Consider the following 26,273-nt stretch of genomic DNA (forward strand, 5'->3'; position numbering starts at 1 on the left):
TGTGGAAAGAAACGAAAATTAAGTACTCTTATGAAGAGTTAAATAGTGTAGAAAACGCATGTTGTAGCAGTTACATTTGTTATATCTATGTAAACATGTAAAAGTATTCATTGTAAGTGGTTTTAGGTATATCTGTATTTGTGTCATTGGAATAAAATTAGCTTTAAAAATGCTATTTAAACTTGAAACAATAGTTTTAGAACTACAATTAAATCTAAGTATGTCCTACTTGAATTTGTCATGAAATCATTATTTTGTTTTTCAACCTGGTTCCGAATTTAAACTTGCATAATAAAAGTTTGCATTCTTTCGCATGTCATATTTTTTATTATTCTGACAGTACTACCTTATTTTTATCCTACAAGAGTCATTTCTACGCGAATTTGCGGAAATGCGAACAAAATGATCGTAAAAGTCATTATAATGTGGCTAGGACTTGTGTTTTCCTTAAGACTTCTGTGGCCTTCTGATGATGACGTCATTTTGGAACTGTAAGGCCTTGTATCCAGGTGGCGTTGGCTTAGGGCGCAGGTATCGCCCGTAAGAATTTTTATGGGAGGAACATAATTTTTTATTGAAAATGGCACAATCAGACTTTAATTATACCATAACTAGCTGAAATGTCCGTTCTTCACACGGGGATAATAGGTTTCTTGAAAATATTTGAACCCTCTTTTTTTTCCCTTATGATACGCATTTCAATGAAATTATAATGATACAAATCCGTTAGATCACACTTTCCCATTCCAACCCATCCCCGTTCTCGCTCTCATGTTGTTTTTGGGCTTAGTTTGAACTTGAACGTCATTTGGAGTGTCACTATTCATCTCAGAGACCGCGACAACTATAGACTCAACCCTAATGTCGAACGTTTACGATCATTCTAAAATGTTGTCCATTTATACTTGCATCCCTCAAGCCCCATGTGAGAGGAGGGTGTTTTTGGACTCAAATGGTAGTGGGAGTATCGTTAGTCATCTCAGCAAACCTGAAAATTGAGAACTGAACAGTAATATCTGTTGTTTAGGATTATATTATATTTTATATACCTTCCCACTTCCACCCCTCAATCTTCAAACGAATGGAGGATGAGTTTGGACTTAAATAGTTTCGGGAGTGTCATTATTCATCTTAATAACCTCGAAAATTATGGATTAGACACCAATATCTGCCGTTTCACTTATTTTAACATGTCACCCTTTCTCACCCCTAACTTTCATCCCCATGGCAGAAATTGTCAATGTAATAGCATTAGACTTTTGGGAAACTTAAGGCTAATAATCATGTCAGCTATCATTTTGGAATGAAATCTATATTTTATGTCCCACAATTATTCCGGTTAGACTAAAGGAGATGGTGATGATGACGAATGCAATGGTGGAATGAATCAAGTTGGAGGAAAGGGAAGACCCAGAGAAAACCCATGAACACGGTGTTTGTTCACATAATCCCCGCTTGGCGTGAGCTGAGATTGCACCAGGATCCCACACACCAGAGGTGAACGCTCTACCACTGAGGCACCGTGCCCTCAACTATCATGTGATGAGGTAGCACACAAACTCACATTCGCTTATATATACACACAGATTAATTACACTAGTCCACATGGGTATTGTTGTTTTGAAAATTTCACGTTGATCATATGTTTTTGAGGTCGCTCATTCAGAATCTGGCATTAGTTTTTTTCCATCACCCTAGAATTACTAGCAATTCACTATTTACGCTCGAACCTAATAGTATATGTTTGCTCTGTAGTTCATCAAGCACTCCCTAGATAGCAGCAGTGCATCTGTAAGCAATTATGTAGCTGATGTAGGTACGAGGAAAGGAAATTAGTTATAAATTTAGTCCATTAATGACATTTATTTTTAGCTACAAACTAAATTGTATAACGCGCGTAAAAATGTCCCAGTCAATCTTTGGTATAAGTTCTTTTGTAGGTCATAGGTTAATTATTTTCAGTTTATGAATGAACAAAGCAACTTGGGTAACATTAGGATTTTTCTGTGGTCCTGTGCTCTTGTGCTGTAGACAAAGAAGAAATGGCACGTCGTGGTTGTAAATATAGTCCGAATGTGTTTTCTTATATTTGCGGTGAATTTGTTTCCAAGAGACAACGGCAATGCTCTTCGGAATTTGTTTAAAAAGCATATTACGCTTATTTTCAAATAAAACTTGGTGATCAATCAAAACCATAGGCTCCACATAAAGTGCGCCGTTCTTTTGTTGAATCTTTGAGAAACTGGAATAAGGAAAAGGAGGTGTCTATGCCGTTTGGAATTCCTATGGTTTGCAGGGATCGAAGAATCATACTGACGTTTATTACTTCTGCTGTTGTGAAACTGTTGGCCTCAATGCTAGAAATAAGAAGAAGGTAATTTACCCAAATATTTAATCAGCTATAGGGTCTGTGGGTCATGGTCCACACATTCCTATCCCAAAACCTTCATCACTGCTACAGTGTGTTAGTAATCCTAGTTCGTCAAGCCAGAAAAGTGACATAGAAGATGACAACTTTGAACTGCCTAGTGGTTCATCTCAGGCTCAGCCTATGCTTTTTCACAAAATGATCTTAATAATTTGGTTGCGGACTTAAATCTGTTGAAGGAGTCAGCAGAAGTTCTTAGTTTTAGGGTTCACAAAAAAAAAAAAAAAAAAAAAAAAAAAAAAAAACCTTCTGTCATCTGGAACGACGCTTGCCCGGTACAGACAGAGAAAGTTAATTTTCACGCTATTTTGTACAAGAACATTTTGTGTAACCGAATTCTGTAGGACGGAATTGAGTTCAGACGTAATTTTCATTGCAGTAGTCTTCTTTTTAGCAGCTACAATCCGTTTTAATTCCCTCTGGTCCCTATCTGACAGGATTGTCTTTCTACCACTGTTGTGCTTTGCAGACGTCGTTTGCCCATGAATTGTGTATGCCCTCGTGACATTGGACACAGTGCCTTTCGATACCCCCACAATGTTCGCCACTGTTGCCACTGAAACTCCAACCAGACGGGCACCAACGATCATGTCTGTTTGGAAGTCTGTCAGGTTGCCCATTTTACCGTACCACTTTCACACCACGACACTCACAGGTGAACTGGTTACTGCTGACGGAAGAGGAAGGTCTACATGATACATTGAAAACAAAAAACGATCGGCAACCATAACACGTGTTGTAGAGTGGAGGGCCAAACTTACGTGTCCTGTATGAAGTGTTATTAGTGTTTCTACCTGGTTTGATTATTGCTTTGTAAGAGGATAATTAAGAATTCCAATTATTCTATGAACTCTGTGTATTCTCATTATCTGAAAGAAGTGTAATGTAACGTTTGTGTATAATTGGATATGACATAAGTCTTCAGATCACATTACCAACATGTCTGACAATCTAGCCACAGGCAACCATACAGCTGAGGAACACATACCTGCTGATGTCTTAGATCGTTGGTTCTGTTGATTAAGCTGTCCACCCTCTGGAGTCTTCTCTGGACGTTTATGCTGGAATATCTTTTCCGCTACTGCCTTCGTCGTAAGCCGATAATCATTGGTAGTCTATTCAATCAAGTACGAAAACTTCTAGCGTCGAAGCTAGAATACTACTTCTCTTCTCGATGGTTGCTTACCACCTCAACTCTCTCGAACTACTCGCCGACTGTCTGCGACTGATCTCCACTGCTCCGACTGATTCGACTGATCTCGATCCATCTTGGATTTGGGCTTTTATCATGAACCTCCAGACGATGGAATCTGCCGTCTCATGTCTGGAACGCCCCAACTGTCGGCCAAACTCTCAATTCTCCATTGTCACACCATGACTGAAATTCCCAGACAGTCCGTTTCTGCAAATCTGACTATTATGTTATATCCGAAATTGTGTCTCTGTTAACAATGTCACGATACAACCATCTTTCTTCATTTAAGAATTACATTTTCTTTTCTTACTCTATTATTTACATCATTCTGCCGACTCGCGTCTCGACAGTGTTACATCAATAACAATAACAAACCCACGTGCAATGAATTGTTTTTGTTTACATAATTCCTTTGTACTGTCCACAGATGAAAACGTAATTTTATTCTGATTTCATTTTAATCTGATTTTACATGAAATAAACTTAAATAAATCTATTATAATTCTATGTTCCTTGACTATATATATACACACACACACACACACACACATATATATATATATATATATATATATATATATATATATATATATATATATATATATATATATTGAAGACTGTTCTTGGTACGATCTCTCATATTAGTTTAAGCTACATTCAGTAGAATAACACGAGACAGAGTCTCATTTAGAAATCAAATGAATTCCGGTTATAGAATAGTCTTTGCTCGATTTTCTTCACCACCAAAATACTTTTTCTTTTAATTTTTAAAGCAAAATCGTAAGACCCTAAGGAACAAAATTATTTTCTTTCGTGAGAACCTGTCACTTGCAGAGGACCAGAATAATTCATTTCGGTACGAGGAAATAACTTTTCAATTACGCTGACAGTTCAACATTCAAGGTTTGTGCAGCAAGAGAGGAAATCTTTTAGTTTTGTTTCCCTATCTAGATTCAATATTTTTTACTTTCTTTAAAGGTAGTTCTATAACTTAAGAATTAGTTCTTATTAGCTAAAACCCACAACAACTACCAACAACTACCACTAGAAGCAAAAAACACCTTTAGATTGACGAATTGTGCTTTATGTCTTTGTGCAATTCCGATATCTAAAAACGACAGTAAGTTTCATTCCACAAATTCAAGTCACTTCTTTGGTTTTAAACCGAGGCTTTATAACCACTAAGACTTAGTAGGACTTGAATATCTGAACAAGTTCACCTAAACTAAGAGCGCTGGCCGCATGGTAGGCCAGTCCAATTAGAATTCGCTTATATGGTGCTCGTGGGCGACATAATTACTAATGATGTTTTTCTTCATAAGATTATTTTACTTGTCTTTCTCTTTAACATACTAAAATTCCCAATTGATCCGACTTGTGGACTGGCCGCAATCTTGAATAAAGGACGGACAAAGAGACACATTCGATCTTTGACTAATTTCTCAAAAACACTTACTTTAGAAAAAAAAATGAACTGAACCAATTAAAAAAAATTCTATCAAAAGATTTTTTTAAATATTTTCCAAAACTCATCATTCTCCAGAAATGACGGTCTCTTGCCGGAAAATTGTATTGAAAAACACCTTAGAATTGTCAGTTTTATCGGAATGTTGAAAACATTTAAAATTAATGGCCATCATTCACCTCTAAATGTGTGTGTGTATGGGTGTATGTGTGTGTGGGGGGGGGGGTTTATGATGGGTGAATTTTAAGATATCGTATTTCTTAATCCTTGGTGATTAGTAAATGTTCTCTTATCACAAGAAATTGAACCACAAGGCAGTACCAGTAGTTCTAGGGGGAGGGGGAAGAACATTTCTCTGATCTTCAAGTAACAAGAAGTATACTAAATTTTACCTTTCGTAATAAAAGCATCATTTAGAAATGAATGATAAACATTAATGCTTAAAAAGGGTTTTTAAGATTTCGATAAAACTGACAGTTTTCAGATGTTTTTCAATATAATTTTCCGAAAAGTGGCCATCATTTCTGAAGAATGGTGAGTCTTGGAGAAAGTCTAAAACATCTATTTGATAGGATTTTTTTTTTTCAAATCCGTCTAGCTCATTTTCTTTTTGAAGTTAACCGTTTTTTCAAAAATTAGTCAAAAACAGAATGAAACTGTCTCTTCATTAGCCATTTCTTCAAGACGGCAGCTTTAGTGTAATTCGAATCAGTGGAGACTTTTACTATGTTGGTTAGGAAGACAATTACAATAATCCTACGAAGAAAATAAGTTCATTGCTATGTCCACGATCGATACCTAATTTGACTGACCTGTGAGATTAAGGACAATCATTACTGAATTATCGTACTTTGTAAACAGATATTAAAGAAATGCTGTCGCATCTACACATAGACTCAAAGTAGCACCATAAAATATGTAGCATATAAGTTTTTCATACTCGTCCAAAGCAGACTGCATTATTATTTTTCATGAGTTTAGCATAACTTTCAAAAGCGAGGCTATTTGAGACGTGGATTCACAGCTTAACATAGCATTCGGACTACATGATCTCCTGCCGGGAATCAAACTCGGGCGTAAACCTAGCATATAGTCACGAGAGAACTGCAGTATTATTTTAGTAACATGAGTTCGTTTTGATCTTTCTTGTTTTTTTAAAAATCATTACTTTATTTACATTTACATAAGAAAGTCTTTCTTGTAAATCATGAGTGCATAAAGACATGATCATCCTTGCGATTTTAACAAAGCTTATTACTGTATACTTACATACATGTTACGTAAATCATAGGTAAATCATCATACTATATGTTAGGTAAATCATTTAGAATGAAATAAATATGTACAGTATTATTCACAAACAATGGTTTTACTTATTTAATATGATATTTACTAGTACTTAATTCTGCTTCAACACACACTATTTTACCAACAAAATCTGAATTTACTTCCACCTCTTGTATGTATAAAGGTAACCAAGAACCTTCTGTCGCTTTTTCACCCACCACATTCGAATATCGATATGTCACCTAAGACGTACCTGGAAGATCAAAAATAGTCTCCATCAGCATCGACGACCTTCTGCCAACGTTCTGGAAGGCCATGAATTCCATCGCGGTAGAACTTGGTGGGCCGTGAATCGAAGAAGGTATTAAGTGCATTTTGCACCTCTACTAGGGATTTGAGTATTCGTCCTTTAGGGCAATTGTCCAAGGAATGGAACAGGTGATAATCGGACGGTGCATTGTCCGGGGAGCATGGAGGATGCAATAGCGTTTCCCATCCAAGGCGGAGAATGGTCCCTGTTCAGCCTAGCCACGTGGGTCTTAGCGTTGTCCTGTAATAGGAAGACCCCTTTGCGATTCAGAAGTGCTGGCTCCAGAGTTTTGAGTTTTCCTTGAACACGGCTCCACTGCTGACAGTACACAGTTGTATTGATGCTCTGAACAGCTGGTAGCAGTTCCCGATGCACAATGCCACGAGCAGTCCACCAAACACACAGGAGGAACTTCTTCTGGTGCAGTGCTGGTTTCAGCTGTTTTGGAACCGGTTCATCGGATGCTAACCAATGATGACGGCGCCAGGAGCTTCGTACAGGACTCACTTCTCATCAGATGTCAGCACCCTGTCCAGAAATGGTTCCTTCCTCAGACGATACAGCACAGAAACACAGGTGTCTGCTCGCGTTGCATTCTGGCCCGGAGTCAAATCCTGTGGGACATAATGACCCAACTTGTAGTGCTTCCCAAGTTGATGGAGGTACTGCCGAATGGTTTCTTCACTCACCCTGAATTATAGTACCAGTTCCTCACATGTCTGGCCACTGTTCGCCTCAATTACTGCCTGAAGATCTTAATTTGTATATGTGTTGGTGCGTCTTCGAGTGTTTCGTTACCGTTCTTACTTGTTAAACTACCACTGCACTGTCCGCGTAGTGACGACATCCTCACTGAAGTCCTCGCATATCTTCCGTCCCGCTGCAGCGGCGTTTGACTCCAGTTTGAACTCGTATAGCATACATGTCCTTTTAACGCTCTATGTAGGTCCCATGTTCACTCTGTCCTTATGCAAGTTCACGGTGTAACTGAGTTGCCACAACCAGTTAGTATGTTGGATATACCCACAGTAACACCTGACATTCGCCTTATCTCCATTCGCATTCAACTTACGGTGTGAGAGCCAATTGAACACAATCCTCCATAAAAAGCGGCAGAACTTTCTTTGTTACCTTTACAGCTACACAGCTCTACATTAGTGGAATTACTTTCAGAAATTCGCAATTCACCAACTGTAATACGTAATTTCTTCTGAAAATTAAAATAAAATTGTAAATGTATGCCTCTTTTTGTTAAAGCATTGTTAAAATATTTGTTAAAACATAAATCAGATACGCAGTGTTGTCAGAATCAATTAATTTTTTTTCTTTCAGTGACAGGCGTTTCTCTAATATTTTCGAAGTATCTTTCCGTAACTAACTGAATGAAAATTGATTTTTTTAGTACTACGATTATTAAATTAAAATTTTCGTTAATTGAAGAACTTACACAAAATTTAAGTTCAATACATAAGTAAAGTATTTACTACTATTATATTTGAAAAAGTTTATTATTATTATTATTATTATTATTATTATTATTATTATTATTATTATTATTATTATTATTATTATTATTATTATTATAAGTAATATATGGGTCGCTGTTAGAAGATATCAAACAACAATAGATACAATCTGTTACTGAACAGTACTTTTTCATAATACTTACATAAATAAATTCTCTATTCCAGTAGAATACTGTAAACTGCACGGATTGACACGGAACAACATACTTTTAACGTCATAATATTAGATTGGTGCGAATGAAATGTCCATAACCAAAGGCCAAACAAATACGATACAAGAACTCTACAATATCTGGTTAATCAAAATAGTTACCATCTGTAACTACACTTACTATTGCTCGGCCAAAGCTTGGATTCCGTGGCGAAAGAAATCTGGAATCTGCGATGCGAAGAATTGTTCAACCCGCAGGCCACACCGCTTGTTCATCAGGAAACGTTTTCCTTCCCAACAAGTGATGAAGAAGAAAATGAACTGAAATGAAATCTTTCAGTTTAACGTCCTACGATTATGCCTTTTAGGCTAAAGGGGACGATGATGAAGGCAAGTAAATAATGATGGAAGAATTGGTGGAATAAGAAAGTGGGAGGAAACGAGAATATCCCGAGAAAACCAAGGGACATGATGTTGTCTGCTAGAAGTTACTTCGGCAGGGATCGAACCAGGGACCCCACGTATCAGAGGTAAGCGCTCTACCTCCGAGGTCCCGTGACCCTCCTTTCCCTTGATCAGGATTAAGTCTTTCGACAGGTTTTGGGACTAATGAGTTTTTTTTTTTTTTATTTTTTTTAAAATTTTAGGTTTGGGCCTGGAAATGTTTCTTCCATGTTCCTCGATCTTCAACTTCCATTTATAACTTTTAATATTTTCTTCTATTTTTCAAATCATCGATCAGTTGTATTCTTCTTCTCCCTATTCATCGCTTTCCTTCCATCTCTCTTTCTATGGTGGTATGAAAAAGGCAAATTCTTCGCAAGATGTTTCCACTCCAATTGGACTTGCTACGCTTACTAAAATCGTCCTCTTCTCTTCTATTCATTTCAAAACATCCTCATTTGCTATTCTCTCTATCCATTTTATCCTCTCCATCTTCTTCGAACACCACATTTTGAAGCTTTCTAAATATTTCTTCTCTGATTTTCTTAATAGCCTAGTTTCTGAATCATAAAGTCCAATGATCACGTTGCTGAAAGAGATTATAGTCCATAAGAGAAACGTGAGGAGAGTACGGTGGATGAAGAAGGGTTTCGTAGTGCAACTTATGGAGATTCTGCAATCGTAAGCCTTTTGATTGCCATTTGCGCGTTTATTATTGTACGACATGAGGTCCCTTTTTGTTTTGAAAATTTCTGGAAGCTTGCGAGCAAAGTTGTGGGTGGTACATTTCATTGAGTTCAGCACTATCAGCACCATGTCTGCAGAGATGGTTTTTCCTCGCCGAAGAAAGATGATGGATGACCCCCAACACTGATCACTATAACAGCAACAACAAAGTTTTGGAAATCGTCTTGGTCTTTGATCAAGATCCAAGCACGGTTCTGGTAGCTTACGATTGTTCTAGCACATCCATTTTTCATTACAAGTGACAATCTGAGAAAGGAAACTTTCTCGGTTATTCCTTAAACTCACAGAATTTCACAGTTCCAGACGTCGATTCTTATTTGTCTATGTCAACTCATGTGGCACCAATTAAGTTCAACATTTTCACCTTATCGATTGCACAGAGCCATCGAACGACTGTGGTATGGTGTATGCCTAACTCGTCTGCAATGACACGAACACTTTTCCGAGGGCCCACTTCCATGGTATTTCTGAGGACTTCATCCGAACATGATGTTGGTCGGTGCACACGGGACTCATTTAGCAATGTTATGTCACTGGAGCGAAATTTGACAAACCAACATTGAATGGCTCATTTCTGACCCAAATACAATGTTTTCAGGGTATTGTTCTCAGGGACGTTATTTAGAAAAGGCAGGGAGGACCAATTGCACCCTATACTATATATATATATATAGTATTGTATTGTATGTTAGTATACAAGAGAAATGAAACTACGTATTATGTTGGTAGGGAATCTTGTTTCCTTCAAGCAAAGTATAAAATGACACTACTGCTTGCTGTGCAAAATTTTCCGGTTTGAAATCGTAAACAATAATTGTGTGTTCTCCATGGTACATTTTCATACAACACTTTAACAATGCACTGTGTCCTGACTGTACGGAATCCCCAGGTTATTTGCTAAATGTGTACAGAATTTGTGATGTTGGTCGCGTGAGCATAGGCCATCCCTGTATTGTGTTGCTGAGGTGAATTCTCATTTGACTCAAACCTGATATTTCATTACCACTAACTTAATAATTAGTTTCTCGCGTTACTTGCGAAAACTATACATGATAATTCACCCTAAAGCATGCCATTTTGTTCATCATAATGTGAACTGTCGATTCATGTATGTCATATGTTTCGACAAGATTGCAGTTGGACAAAAAAAAAAAAAAAAGTTATTCTCATTAGCCATACTGAACATTGTTGAAGTGTTTTTTCCAGACATGTTTTTGGAGGGCACTTCTTCCTGGAGATCTGACAGTGCCCAGGGAGGAGACGAAAATAATACGTTTATACTATAATAATAAATAGAATAGTGCCAGGAGTGCCCCACGGAATATTAAATGTGCCTCCCTCGTATACACGTATTTCTGAGAGAAACACTGCATTGTCTTTGCTAGTATCATAATGAGAAGTTCGACTTGTGTATGCTTCAGTACCAGTTACAACTAAATAACTGGCGTGGCTAACGTACAGCTGTGATGCCTAACCTTGTTCAGTTGGCGTCCCCTTTCGTGAACCATACATACTTCACACCCCACTCCTTGTCGCTCGTTGATCTAACCCCTTTTGTGATTTTAGATGCGGCATTGAATTCTCAAATCAATGATAATAATAACAATAATCTTACCTATTGAAGCATTCCCCAAAATAACGCTACGTATATGGGATATTTTGGTCTTTCCTGACATTCTGAGTTCAAAGTATAATCATGCTGTGCAAAGCATGATTGACAGACATATCCTGAAAGAATCGTTTCTGTGTTGCACCAAATATGGCCTTAGTACGCTCACAAACTTTGAGAATGAAATTAAATGAAATCTTTGTTTTACGTCCCACAGTTATGCCGGTTAGGCTAAAGGAGACGGTGATGATGAGTAATGAATGAAATGGTGGAATGAAGAAAGTGGGAGGAAACGGGAGAACCTCGAGAAGACCCACGCACACGGTGCTTGTTCACCACAAAGTTCACTTGGCGGGGACTGGGATCGAACCCGAGACCTCAAGCACCATACAACGTTATTCTGATGATTCCCATTATAATCATTTCAAGTAAAAGCTCTGTAGTCAATGTACTGCATTATTATTATTATTATTATTATTATTATTATTATTATTATTATTATTATTATTATTATTATTATTATTATTATTATTATTATTATTATTATTATTATTTACCAGCATTGTTCTTAATGGGACCACAGGTCCCACTCAAAAGATAGTTATTTTGTATATCTACGGAATTTCTATAATTTAACACGTCTTTCTTACAATATTCGTATTATTTCTAATCATTAATGTAGTTTATTTGTCAGTAGCTTGCGCCTCCTTCTTCACACCCGCAGGGGTCGTGCACCCTTCCAGGTTGGGAACCACTGATATACAGCATTAATTTTTAGTTTTACAAAGTAAATATAGCTATTGACAATTTCCGATAAGAAAGTACATTCACTTATAGAATTTTGTTCGGTTCGAAGAGATCTATGGATTGGTATATGATTCGTATTTGGATTTTTTTTCGTTAAACCCTAACAATAGTGCAGAATTATTAGTATTTATTAATGTAACGGAGCTTATGGGTAGCACAAATACCTTTGGTAACACAGAGTCGTGTTCGATTCCTGGTAAGAGTACATAATTTCAAGTGATGTTGCTATCATTGTGATATTTTACTTATTTATTTAGAGACATTTCTCGACATTATTGGAATCTAGTGCCTTAAGCACGATACGTATAAAGGTTGATGTCCCTCGGTGACGACATTATCTGGGGAAGGGGGAAGGAAGGAAGCGGTGTAGTATCTGCATGTTAGGTACTATCCCGATATTTGCCTGATAGAAAGGAGGAAACCCCAGGGGAAAAAAGTCACTCAAGATCGCTGGCCTGAAATAGTTGTTATACTTTTCGAACCGAGTATCCCCACTAGAAATCAAATTCAGACCACTCTCACCAAAGGAGTAATTAATTGGTAAATTAGTTATTAGCAATAGTATTCCTAATCTTACATGGATTAATAATTATGTATGTTCAAATATGTGAACTCTCTATCGAAGCATTCAAATGCGAAGTTTTTTTTTTTTTTTAATACTCCTGTTTCTCGTCTACCAACTTCGACTGTTATAATTAAGCACCCTGAGTAGTAGTAGTAGTAGTATCACACTTATATCTTGGCTTAACTGGTTTTAACTTAATAATCTGACAGTCTCTAGCACTTATCCTTGGGACACTGTTGATTTTTTTTAAAAAAATCTATTTCTCGAAATCTCTTACCATTTTTGCTCTTATGTCTTTCGACAAATAGACAGACAGACGGACGGACGCACATAACTTTCTATAAGATCTCCAGCACTTAGAGGATAAATAGTATGGAACTCTAAAGAATAAGGTTCACCGTTAATCTTTTTCTAGATATAGGTTTCGTGATATAGGCCTACTACTTCCTAAAAGAATTTTTGATACCTAATAATTTCATCTTTACTTTTTAATGAGTCTTCACACATATCGTGATTTTTCGAAAATCGGCTATGTTCAACCTGAAGTATCTCAAAAGGAACATCTTGAAAAGTTTCATATTTTCACAAATCAATCGTTATTTGCGCAATACGAGGGTAGGTTGATAAGTTCTCAGCCTACCCAGGTTTCAAACAAAGCTAGATTTAAAAGTTATATATGTTTATGAGGCTTATAATTTGTGAAGCTACTGAGCTTTGTAATTTGTGAGCTAATTTGGCTAAACCAATTTTAAATTAGTTTTTTTTTTTTAAGGTCCAAAGTGAGGATGTCAGCCCACGTCCCAGAAAATAGTAAATTTGAATACCGTGCATTCATCAAGTACCTCTTCCTAAACAGTCTTTCGACGAAAGAGATCCACAACGACCTTGTCACGACATTGGAGGACAAAGCACCATCGTATGCCACTGTGAAGAAATGGGCAGCGAACTTCAAACGTGCGCAGTTTGGTCTGAACGATGATCCAAGGTGTGGTAGACCAATTTCAGTGACCTCTCCCGAGATGATTGACACCATTCACCGGATGATTCTCGACAATCGACGAATCCTGCTCAAACAGATACAGGACACATTGGGCATTAGTCATGATTGGGTGTGAAAAGCAGTACTAAAGGGGAAGGGACGTGGAAAGCTGTCAAAAGGGGTAATCTTCCTCCAGGACAATGCGCCCTCACACACAGCACGTCTGACATTGCAAAAATTGGAGACCTACGGTTTCAAATACAGGAACATCCATCTTATACGCCTGATTTGGCTCCATCACACTTTTATCTCTTTCCTAAATTGAAAATGTTTTTAACGGGAACGCGTTTCAATGGCGCCGATGACGTCATTTCTCAAACAGAGGCCTGGTTTGCAGAGCATTCATCCGACATCTGTTTGTCTGGCCTGCAAGCACTACAGCAGCGATGTGAAAAGTGCATTGAACTACAAGGGGAATATGTTGAATAAAAACACCAAGCTTCGCTTCCTATCTACTTGTTTTCTTCGTGAGGCTGAGAACTTATCAACCCTCCCTCGTATCAAGTGATTAAAATGTGATCGTTAAGAATTGATTCGTTTTTTTTTTTCTTTCTTGTATGGTGAAATTCAGTTTACTACCAACTAAAGTACAACTAAACTGAAGGTTCATTCTACAACTTAACTATGCATGTTAGGTATTTAAAAAATAGGTCTAACATACAATTTAGTAGAGACGTTAGCAGATATTAATATATTAGTTCTCCAAAGACGAAAAAGGAATGTATTTTATCCATTTTTCATGAAGGATCACCGTCTTAATGATTTTCTTATGCCACTGTATCTTTAATTCATTCCACACGTATTCTGTACATATGTAGTGTGTCTATTAATAATGAAACATTTTGCACTCACATTTAAACCTTTCTATAGATGTTTTTTCTTCTTTAAAAATGAGTTCCAGCCAATTTAATGTCTCCACAGGGTACCGGGACCACCTCCGTCTATGTCTTCCTGCTGTTGACATTGCAACTGTTAAAACAATCAGTTGTGAAGCTGTACATGAAGTTCCCAAACATAAATGAATAGCAGAATTCGAACGAAGGGTCGTCGAGGATTGCAACTGTCATTTTCCCTATCTTCTCTCCTTTCTTCTTTTTCTCTCTTTCAGTAAATTTAAAAGTTTGAATCAAAAATGTGTTTTTGTCAGGTAATATCGTGTTAATAATTACTCGAAAACATGTCATTTTTCCTCGTAGTAGTTCTTCTGTAGATTAAATGTTGATGTTAACGTCCTTGAGTATCTTTGATTTTAATCTATTGGTTTATATGTCAATTATATTTTTCTTTTAAATAAACTGGAATTTTAATAATGTGATTTTACAGATTAATTTTTTAACTGTAATGTAAATGTCCCTTTCTTTTTCAACATAAATTTGCAGTGTATATATATATATATATATATATATATATATATATATATATATATATATATATATATATATATATATATATATATAGATAGATAGATAGATAGATAGATAGATAGATAGATAGATATAGATATAGATATAGATATAAATTTAATACACTATACTTTCGAACAGTGATACTAATCTGAAAAGTTGTATCCCATCTCTAGAGTCAAAAAGTCCCATTTTCTTTTTGAATTTACCATGTTATACTAATTACATAATAATAATAATAATAATAATAATAATAATAATAATAATAATAATAATAATAATAATAATAATAATAATAATAATAATAATAATAATAAGGTAAAATAAAACTATTCTATCTTTCACAAGTGTAAAATGGTTTGTGTATAAATATTTCTTAATTGAAATCAGGTATACTATCTTTTGTTGTCAGAAATGCAGGATGTCCTTCACGCCTTTGTGCCATCATCTATCTCATGCTGAACCAGACGATGCTAGAAAAATGTCATTTTCCACAATTTTTGTGCAGAAAATTTTGGAAGTAGGTTGTTTCCTGTTTGATATTTTACTTACTTTCTTTCTTTTGTTTCTTGTTTGATATTCTTCTTTCTTGCTTTCGTTTGTCCATTATTTTACTTTACGAGAGCACAAATTTTGTTCCTTGGCGCTTTATTTTTCATGATCATATAGTCCACAAACCATTTCCTTAGTTGCACAAACTTTCGAGATTTAAAAAAAAAAAAAATCTCGTTAAAATTTGATAAGTAACACTAATTTCACACTCTTTGCTCACTCATTACATCTATTTTTAACACTTAGAGAATTTTGTATCTGTGGATGTTATATATATATATATATATATATATATATATATACAAAATCCCATATAGTTTGCCAATTTCGACGAAAATTTCTCTTTATCTCTTTCAGACATTTTTTTTCACGTTTTGGCATCATAGCTTCCGAGTATCTACAGAAGTGGGTGGCACGGCAACCGCAGATAAAAGAAAGCTATGGATAATTTAGTAAAATGGCCAAGAAATAACAGAAATCAGGAAAACAATACTTTCGAACAACTTTTATTTACAGTCGCGAGCCTACCTATACGCATAATTATGATTTAATAAACAGTAGTTTTCAATGCTTACAAGTTTGTTGGTTTATTTTTTGACCAAAAACTTTTAATTGTTTTTGTGTGTGTGTGTTAAAGCATTTTTTTGTGATTGAAGTTTTTTTAACGTTTTGTGACTGTGATGCATCGCTGAATAAAAACAAGAAGGAAAGAAAGATCGCGTATAATTGCGAGTTTAATATACAGGGTGGTCCAAATGGAGGTACACCCTTGCATTGATCAAGTATAAAATTCTAGCTTATAGATTATTTGATTCGGCTGTTCTGAGCTTAAGATATAAGCAAAAAAAATTAAAAACAAATAATAAAGAAACTAAGTCTACCTGATAACAATAACAATAAGAAACGATATAAAAGCAATGAGTTGATCAGTATGGGAGTGTGTATACCTACTTTTGGGCCATGTTACTTAAACGTAAATTGAAAATTAAACTTATATGTAACAAGCTTTAATTTTCATGAAGTAAGGAGCATTTAAGTAGAGCTAAGGGAGAAATCAGTAAAAACAGCCCATCAAAACTCCAGTTCATTTCTAGTGTTGCACATGGGATGAGACGAGACGAGATAATCCTAAGGTTTCTCATCTCGTCAATTTTTGTAGAATTTTCGTATCGTTTCGTCATTTTTTGTAAAATTCCTGTCCCGTTTCGATCCTGCAAGAATTTTTGTCGACTCGTCTCGAAATTGTTTCGTCTCGTTTTATCAATTAATGTCCTAAATTTATGGTCTGATTTTTCTTACTTTCGTCTAGAAGTTACCATAATCCTTCTGTGTCACGAGAAGTCTATGAAGAATGGGATATGACAACATACCACATCCTATGACCAATATTAGCCATATTTATTGTTGAAATATATGTATTCTATAATGATTTGCATATCTTTGAACGTTGATAAATGCTCTTCATTGTATTCGTACAACCACGTTATCAATTTATAGTTATTTATTTATTTATTTGCTATGAATCATATAAAAACAATGTTTGAGATATAAAACTTGGAGGAAATAGTTTTGCCCACAAGACTCGAGAAATTTCTCATCTCGTGTCAAATTTGAATATGCACTTTATTCATTTCAAAGAAAACGGTAATTTTCTATAAAAATCAATTGGCTATAAAACAAAATGGCCGCTAAAGGAAATAAAGTGAAAAACCAGGGTAGCATTTTTCTACTGCTAGTACGCATAAAAGTTTCTATTATTATTATTATTATTATTATTATTATTATTATTATTATTATTATTATTATTATTATTATTATTATTATTATTATTATTAAGTATTCTGCCCAGGCCCGTATCCAAGGGGTCTAGGGGGCCGGGCCCCTAAATTTTTGCAGGCCCCCCTAAAATTTCCACAGTAGGCTTGCAAATGAACTATAATATGGTTGGATCGTTTGCGTGTTACTTGCCACGGTGTTACTTGCCACTATTGGAATTTCGTGTTACTTGCCACGGTTACCTTATCGCATATTTATCTGTCTATGACAGGTGTCCGTTGCCACGCACCTGCATCTACATTTTACCTTAAAGGGGGTGGGATTAATTTTCCAAGCAATTTTAAAAGCAAGGCAATCACCTGAAACGCAAGAAACAAAGTAAATTTCTGATTTAAGAAATAGGAACCTTGTTACAGAAGCGCCATTTCAGATTTTGCTTGAGGGGGGTAAGATCCCTTGAAATAAATAAAATTTCGCGTTTTTCACTGATTTGCTACTATTCTGTTGATAAAATCTATATAAATCTCAAACTCAGGGGGGCAAATGCCCCTCCCTACCCCCTAAATGACGCCCCTGCCTTGTTACATTTATGCGTGTCACAAAACTCGCACGAAATACAAGAAACAAAGCAAGATTCTGATGAAAGGAGTATTCTTGCAAATCTACACAAACAATTGAAATTCTTCAGTAATTCGAGCGCTCATTTTGCCGCCTGAAAGCATGGAATAAACGCAATGATTTATATAATACATCACATTCAATCCATATTCCTAGGTGGTTCCAATAGGAACCTTGTCACTTGCGTGTCGCACGTCATAATGATTATAAGTGGGGTTTGTGGTGGACAAACACCGTGGAGATGGGTTTTCCCATTTTCTCCCACTTTCTTCATCTTGCCATTTCATTCATTCTCATCATCGCCGTCTCCTTTAGCCTACCCGGCATAACCGTGGAACAAAACTCCAAGGTTTCATTTCATTTTCATTTCAAAATGTAATAGACTTCTGTGTAAATATCTGCGTTATTTTTTTCTTAGCTGGGAAGCTCATTCCAGTTTCTTACAATAGCGAAACACACTTTCTCCCACAATTTCTTCTCTCAATTTATATCTGAATATTCTCGCAAACTTTTCTTTTTATATAACGCTGGGTGTTTCTCTATTTTCTCAATTTTTCATTGTCTTTACCACTAATTAAAGACATACATGTATTAGCTTCCATTGCGAACACTTCTTTTCATACTCTACACACGGAGACTGTTATGTGAAAAAACTTGTAGAAAACATCTATTATTTTTATCTCTCTGCTTGGATGTACCGCTGCAACTTTTCTGTCGCCGTCGCCGCAGTGAGCGGACTCCCATAAGACTTAATGCATTTTTAGATGTTGTCCAACTGTTTCGTCGCCAAGCTGTTGCCTTAGGCCTACCGCTCACTGGCAACATTTTGTCGGGCAACTATCTTGTTGCTCTGGCTAAATGTATTGAGTCTTATGGGAGTCCGCTCACTGAGACGACGGCGACAGAAAAGTTGCCGAGGTGTTGCTAAGCAGGGTGATAGCAGGGCAACAGCTCGGCTACGGAACAGTTGCACATCTAAAAATGCATTGAATCGTATGGGAGTCCGCTCACTGAGGCGATGGCAACAGAAAAGTTGTCGAGATATCTCCAAGTAGAAGGGTAAAAAATAAATGTTTTCTACAAGTTTTTTTCGCCTAACAGTTCGTTCCGTGTGTAGCGCGTGAAAAGAAGTGTTCGCAATGGAAACTAATACATTCTTTGATTAGTGACTAGCATCTCTTTAATTAGTGATAAAGACTATGAAAAATTAATTGAGGAAATAGAGAAACGCCCAGCATTAAAGAAGAAATATATATAAAGAAGAAATTGTGGAAGGAAGTGTGTTTCGTTGTTATAAGAAACTAGAATGAGCTTTGCAGCCAAGACAAAACAACAGTTAAATTACTCACACCCCCTCAAGGTCAAATCTAGATGCAGATGCGTGGCAACCGACACTCTGTCATAGATAGATAAATATGCGATAAGGTAACCGTGGCAAGTAACACGAAATTCCAATAGTGGCAAGTAACACCGTGGCAAGTAACACGCAACGGTTGGATCGGCCCCCCTAAGTTCAGCCGGCCCCCCTACATTTTTAGGCTGGCTATCGCCCTGAATTCTGCCTTTTGGGAGGTCCCGGAACTGAGGGATTTTTTTTTTTTTTTGCTTTTTTTTTATTTTAGGTGAGGGCCTGGAAATATTCCTTCCACGTTTCTCGATCTTCCGCTTTCTCTTTTAATTCTCAATATTTTCTTCTATTTTTCAAATCAGAAATCAGTTGTGTTGTTCTTCCTACTCCTCGCTTTCCTCCCATCTTTCCTTCTATAACGGTGCGAACAAGACAGTTTTTTCTCAAGATATGGCCAATCCAATTGACCTTCCTATGATTGCACAAGTGGAATGAGGACCGTGTATCAATATATACGTGAAGTTTTATATATATATATATATATATATATATATATATATATATATATATATATATATATATATATATATATATATATATATATATATATATATATAGTTTACTTCAATAATAAATATAGCTTAAAACTTGTTATGTCACACCTTTCGTGCACCTCTCCTAACACAGAAGTATTCTAATAATGTCTAGATGAATTTAAAAAAAAAAAAAAACGGCATAAATTTTATATATAAATTTACAGAGCGAGGTTATAAAAACTTCGAGACGAGAGAAGAAAAGGTTTTCAAGGATTAAGACGAGACGAGGAAAGAAAACTTTATATCTCGCCTCGTCTCAAGGACAATACTAGGCGTAGGGGCGGATCCAGGGGAGGGCGATCCGGGCGATCGCCCCCCCCCCAGAAGAGGAAACTTTCTTATTTTATATATATAAATAAAACCCATCCCAAAGTTTGGAGCCCTTAAAAGTAGCAGTATAACACCCACCGCCCCCCCCCCAGAAGTTGGTCCTGGATCCGCCCCTGACTAGGCGCATGACTGATTTGGAGTGTCAGTCAATTGAGATTTTGCAAACACTTAGACGAGTTTTCCCCAAAATATCTTTTTGTAAACGGAAAATAGTCTTAATTTGCTTCATAAAGATTTGAATTTATAGTGTTAACATTTTGGAAACAGATTTATTAATTTTTTTTAATCACAAGTGTATTAAATGAAATTTATAAAACTCATTTGATGTTCTCCAAATTTGTCATGGTTGTAGATCTTGACAAGTTTAATACGTATAAGAAATATTATGCTCTAGAGGACTTTGCTTCTCATGTTATCAGCCATCAAATCTGGAGTTTCAACTTACAAAGTTAGTCTAATTTTCGCAAACTATTGCTCTGCGCGGCAGGAGTAAAAGTGGATCTGAAAAGGTGGGGGTACGCTTGATGTTACGCCGTCCCCCGTGCTTATCTTTGCCCATTGTAATTTCTTTGGAAAGAGAGGGGACAACATATGTATGTATTTTCTGGAAGTGGGGGACGGCGTCCACCCGCGTTCCCCCTCACTTTTACCCCTGCTGCGCGGACAATGAATCTCATTTAATCTTGATCAAGCTTCTCATGCTGATAGAACTTGAGGAGCTTAGTAAGCATATGAATTATTGTAGTATGCCTGGCTTTGATTTGCGAGTCATATGGAGTATCAAATTACAGGTTTAGATTTAGTCAAACTTTTGCGCAAAAAGTGCTGTTATTTACAACAAAAATTCACGGAACAAACCTGTTATTTACACAATAATTTCAGGCATAAGAAGCTATTGTGGCCGCAATGGAAGTCTTTATATAAGGAAATTATTAACTGAATTAACAGAGTGGCTATTTGAGAGAGCGTTTTTGATGCGTTACTCCCTGTAGCGAACGCGGCCAAGGTGGCTACTCAGTAATTTTACTTTTGCCAGAGCTGTAAATCATACTGTGAGCCAGTCAGGGTTTCCGGGTCTTTTTGCCAGGTCCAGGACTATACTAGCAGAGTTCCAATACTCTGCACAAACCATCTTTCAAGCAGCTGTTTCTTGCTACGATCCACTTGCCTGGCAACACGTCTTTCCTTTTTGTCCTTCCTTTTGAAATCTTTTAAACAGCAGGCGATCTATTGTTCCGAAACGCACCAAATACGCTCGAGCTGACGTTTTCTCCACGTTTTTATTGCTTTCGCATTTGAGATTAGCCACCTACATTTGAATACATGGTCAGCGTATTCCAAGCGTACGCATGAGTAATAAATACGCTTTGCGATCGCCTCAAGTAGCCTGGTACTTAGTGTCAATCTTGCTCCCGCGCTAGTGCTACCCAACAAAGGTGGAAAGTGGCTATATCACGTGAGTCATTAGTACATATCTGTAGCTTTCTGCTATACTCACAGAGGATATCACTCGCTCCTAGCATGCAGTTTGGGGAACATTCTACACCGTCCGACAATTAAGTAACGAGACTGATTTTATTGTAATCGAAGCAGTGAATGCAATCCGTAAAGCAATATGTACAATCCCGCTACTCGCATTGTAGCACGCGAAGCATGGCGGGAAATGTGACACCATTACCAGCAGTCAGTGACAGGCCCTCGTCACGCTGGTAGCATGGGACAGAGAGCGACTATCAAATTATGTGTTAAATTGGGTAAAAGTGCCACAGAGACTGTTGATTTGGCGAAAGTGTATGGGGATATGTGTATGTCTCGTGCAGAGATCTTTAGATGGTGTGAACGTTTTAAACATCGTGTGGAATCGATTGAAGATGAACTTCGGCCGGCTCGTCCAATGTCTTTTCGTAACGAAGAACTCATTGCGAAGCTCCGTGAACATGTGCTAGAAGTTCGTTGCATGGCTGAGAGAATGATGGCAGATGAGTTTGGGGTTAACAGGGAGACAATTCGTAAAATCTTAGTGGAAGATTTGGACAAGAAGATGATCGCATCGCGATTTGTGCTACATTCATTGTCTGAGGAACAAAAACAAGAGCGTGTTGCTTATGCCCGTGACATTCTGGCAACAGCCTGTAGGAATAAAAATTTCCTACTTGTCATTGTTACGGAGGACGAATGTTGGTGTTATCGTTGGGATCCAGTTACTAAACGTCAGAGTGCTGAATGGAAGTCCTGAAGATTTCCAAATGCAAGAAACTTCGACTTCAGAAATCAAATGTGAAGACAATGCTCCTGTGTTTCTACGACAGTAAGGGTATCATTCATCTTCAATTTGTACGAGAATATCACACAGTGAATACTCAGTTTCACTTAGATTTTTAGAGCGTTTCATGAAGACAATTTGTCTTGTTTGGTCTGAATACTCAGCCCTAAAATTCATTCAACGAACCTTCTGATCCTGATGTAAACATTGCAGAATTGTATTACTCCGCCAGTCATCGGATGATTGACTATCGGTCAGCGCTTCTTTCGAGAAGCACGTGCTTGTACCCTGTCGATGTTTTACATATTCCCCGCATATGACCATATTGTTAACTGTGATTCGCGCTAAAGTTGGGTCAAAACCACTTTTAATGCATGCGTATTCTCTTTTATTGCATTAATTCAATTTAGTTCTTAGATAAAGTGTTGTTTCTGTTGTCTAATTCTAAGGAATTCTGGTAATGAGCCTTATAAGCAAGGACTATTTTCTTCTGCCACATGGGTGTTCTAAGGCTCTCTAACCAATAAAATCAAACAATCACCACGTGTATTTGTTTACATGAGGTACTGAACGTTCCTTGAATAAACTTTAAGTAGGTAGCTGGTTCCTTATCCATGACAACGCACCCGCTCACCGGGCAGTACTTGTTCAGGAATATTTGGTCAAGAAACAAGTGTGTGCTGCAGCACCCCCTATTTTCCAGATATATCCCCCTGCAACTATTTTCTTTTACCTAAACTGAAGTTACCATTAAAAGGACGACTTTTTGACAATGCTGAAGACATCCAAGCAGCTGTGACAACAACATTAACTAACTAACTAACTAACTCTATGGCCTATGGAACCCGGAGGTTCAGTGCCGCGTTCACAAAAGCTCTCCACTGACTTCTATCCTTAGCTAACATTACGGACAACAACAACGTGACAACAACATTACGGAACGTATCACAAACGGAGTTCCAGAGGTCGTTCTACTTCTTGCGTGACCATGCCACTCGCTGTATTGCAGTAGGATGGATATACTTTGAATAATAAACAGGCGTTATTACATTATTTTTGTTTGTGTGGTCACAATAAAGTCAGTCTCATTACTATCGGACGTTGTACGTACGCCGCAGGACTTTTTTCCGATTGTAAAGAGGCAGTCTTAACCAAGGATGTTATAAAATAGAGGATCTGTCCATACGTATGTTCACCATATGAATTCAATGAAGCCGAACAACAAACGAGCATCGTCTGAACCGGCACGTCTGATTGGCTACTCTCGTTTCTGCCATGATTGTTGGCTCGAAACATTGCTATCTTAGTGGTGCAGAGTGGGCAGAGTAGGTGTGGCGAAGCTGTGACATATGGCTTCACGATTTTGTTGTAAGGGCAGATCCTCTATTTTATAACATCCTTGGTCTTAACACTTTGAACTCACTAGTTACATAAATCGCATGCATACCTTGATCTAACAACGTCAACGCTCGAGTCTTTTCTCCACAAGAAATCTTCTTTTGACTCATTTTGTTTACCAGCACCTAACTTATGAACATTTAACAAAACACGGAAAACACAACACATATCGAAATGAACGACATACTGTATTTACCCAGAAGCACCGACTTACATTGCACTCACGTGATAGATCGCTCTTCGCCTTTGTTGCGTAGCACTATCGCGGGAGAAGGATTAACACTAAATTCAGCTAAGGATTTTCCCATATAAAGGTTTCCATTGCGGCCACTGTAAATGATGGGACGACTGATTAACTTTATTGTCTGTAAAAAGTAAATGAAGGATTATCTTTTTTCCTCAACAGGAAAATTTATTAGTACATTTTATAAATTATATTATTGCAATTCTATACTTAGAATTTTAATGTAACGGGTATTGCTTTTATTTTTTTCAGACAATTAACACTTAATTTAGTTGCAATGTAAGAAAAAAAAAGGCCCAACATTGAGTACTTGCTGGAGAAGTAGGATACCCAGCTTTCTACAGAAGTTCACACTGATCAAGAAGGAAAACACTTTCAATATTTGTAAGTACATGATACAATGTTTAAGATTCTATAATAAATTTTGGTTTATAAAATATATAATTTGCACCACATCTATGGTAAAAGTAATAACATTACAGAACTATTGGGAAAAATATTTTTTAAAGCAAACGTAAACAATTCTTTACTACTGCAGATATTGCTTGAGTTTAACAGTAAATTATATTGTAACCTTAGTATAATAAGTTCAATATTATACAAAAGTATTGGTGGAACAATTCCTCCTGAAATGTGGTGGAGAATGAGTGATAGTAACAGGTACTATATAAAAAATATTGGGCCTTTGGAGGTCAAAATTGAGAATAATGTTTATTGAAACTTGAAACTAACATTATGAAAGTAGATATACTCACATATACACCATTTTAGTAGATGACTTTCTGCCATTTTTCCGGCAACACCATAATCCCATTCCTATAAAACTTCTGTGGTTTTCGTTAAAAAAAAAAAAAAAAAAAAAAAAAAAGAAAGAAAAGAAAAGAAAAGAAAAACGACCCACAGTTTACACAGGCCTCTTTTGAAACTAGCTTTACACCATTCAGGAAGTTTTGCAGAGTCTGAAACAAATAATACAGGATGGCCCAAAAGTAGGTATACACCCCTGCATTGATCAAGTATAACATTCTAGTTTATAGGTTCATTTCCTTCGGCTCTTCCGAGCTTAAGATGTAAGTATAAATATATTAAGAATAAATAATAAAGAACTAAGTCTACCTGATGGATAACAATAAAAAATGATATAAAATGCAATGAGCTGATTAGTACGGTACTGTATACCTACTTTTGAGCCACCCTGTAGTCTGACAGTGTTAGCTCCGGGCTATACAGTACATGAGTTAAAACCTTCCAGTCAAGTTCTCTTAATTTCTGACAGGTCGTTAAAGATACATGCGGTCTAGTGTTGTCAGCGAAGTATTGAATTGCTAAATGCACTTGCACTAATTATAGACAATGCAGGTCCGAGTCAATCGCTTGTCCAACGGCAGCGGCTTGTGATGCATGATGGCCTTCCAATCGCACCAAACGCATAGCATAACCATTCTGGGCATTAGTGTGGACTTTGCCATAGACTGTAGAGTTACTTCTCGCTTCGACCACGATCTTTTTCGCACAATGTTGTCTAAGTTATCTTCTTTTCATAAATCGTGATCAACCACTTCAGAAATGGCTAGAGTTCGCAGTAACGATTTGCAGATAGAAGTTCGATGGAGTAAATGTTTTTGATTCGGATCATGTGGCACTCAAACTTCAAGCCTCTTTCTGCATCCAAATTTCTCCAAATGGTTTAACACTATTTGGTGATGTATGTCTAAGTCATTAGCAATGTCGTAATTGCTTATATGCTGGTCTTGCTCGACTTGTGTCAGAATATCATCCATTTTTTCTGTTATTTGGTCGTCCACTGCAAGAATCATCTTGTACATCGACATTTCCAGAATGGAAGCGACTGAACAACCTTTGGGCTTTGCTTTTGATGACGTATCTTGTCCATAAACAACACAAATTTCTTCACGGATCTACAGCACTTGCACCTTTATCAAAATAAAATTATAAAATGTAGTTCAGTTTTGTGATAGTTCACTCGTCTTTACGGTCCAATACCTTCCATTTGATTGTAGGTATTTTCAGCAATTTTTGCCTCTCTACTAGTTTCAACTGGCAACTGTTAAATTACGTTAGGCTTGACCAGCTACGACTCATATGCCCTGCGATTTGGAACTCTAATATCATCTCATGCGCAAAAGGTTAAATATTTTTTAGTCAACCTAG

At 36.8% G+C, this 26,273-nt stretch overlaps 1 long non-coding RNA gene across 1 annotated transcript in view; it reads left to right on the forward strand.

Annotated features, from left to right (window-relative positions):
• Nucleotides 1-26,273, forward strand: part of LOC145678691 (uncharacterized) — a 273,884-nt gene that overhangs the window by 139,586 nt on the left and 108,025 nt on the right. The window contains exon 2 of the long non-coding RNA XR_014130426.1: nt 24,354-24,485. This is a non-coding gene — a long non-coding RNA (uncharacterized LOC145678691). The remainder of the gene's footprint in view (nt 1-24,353; nt 24,486-26,273) is intronic.

Source organism: Thermobia domestica, chromosome 2 (genome assembly GCF_964235325.1).
Source record: "Thermobia domestica chromosome 2, izTheDome1.hap1.1, whole genome shotgun sequence".
Taxonomy (NCBI): domain Eukaryota; kingdom Metazoa; phylum Arthropoda; class Insecta; order Zygentoma; family Lepismatidae; genus Thermobia; species Thermobia domestica.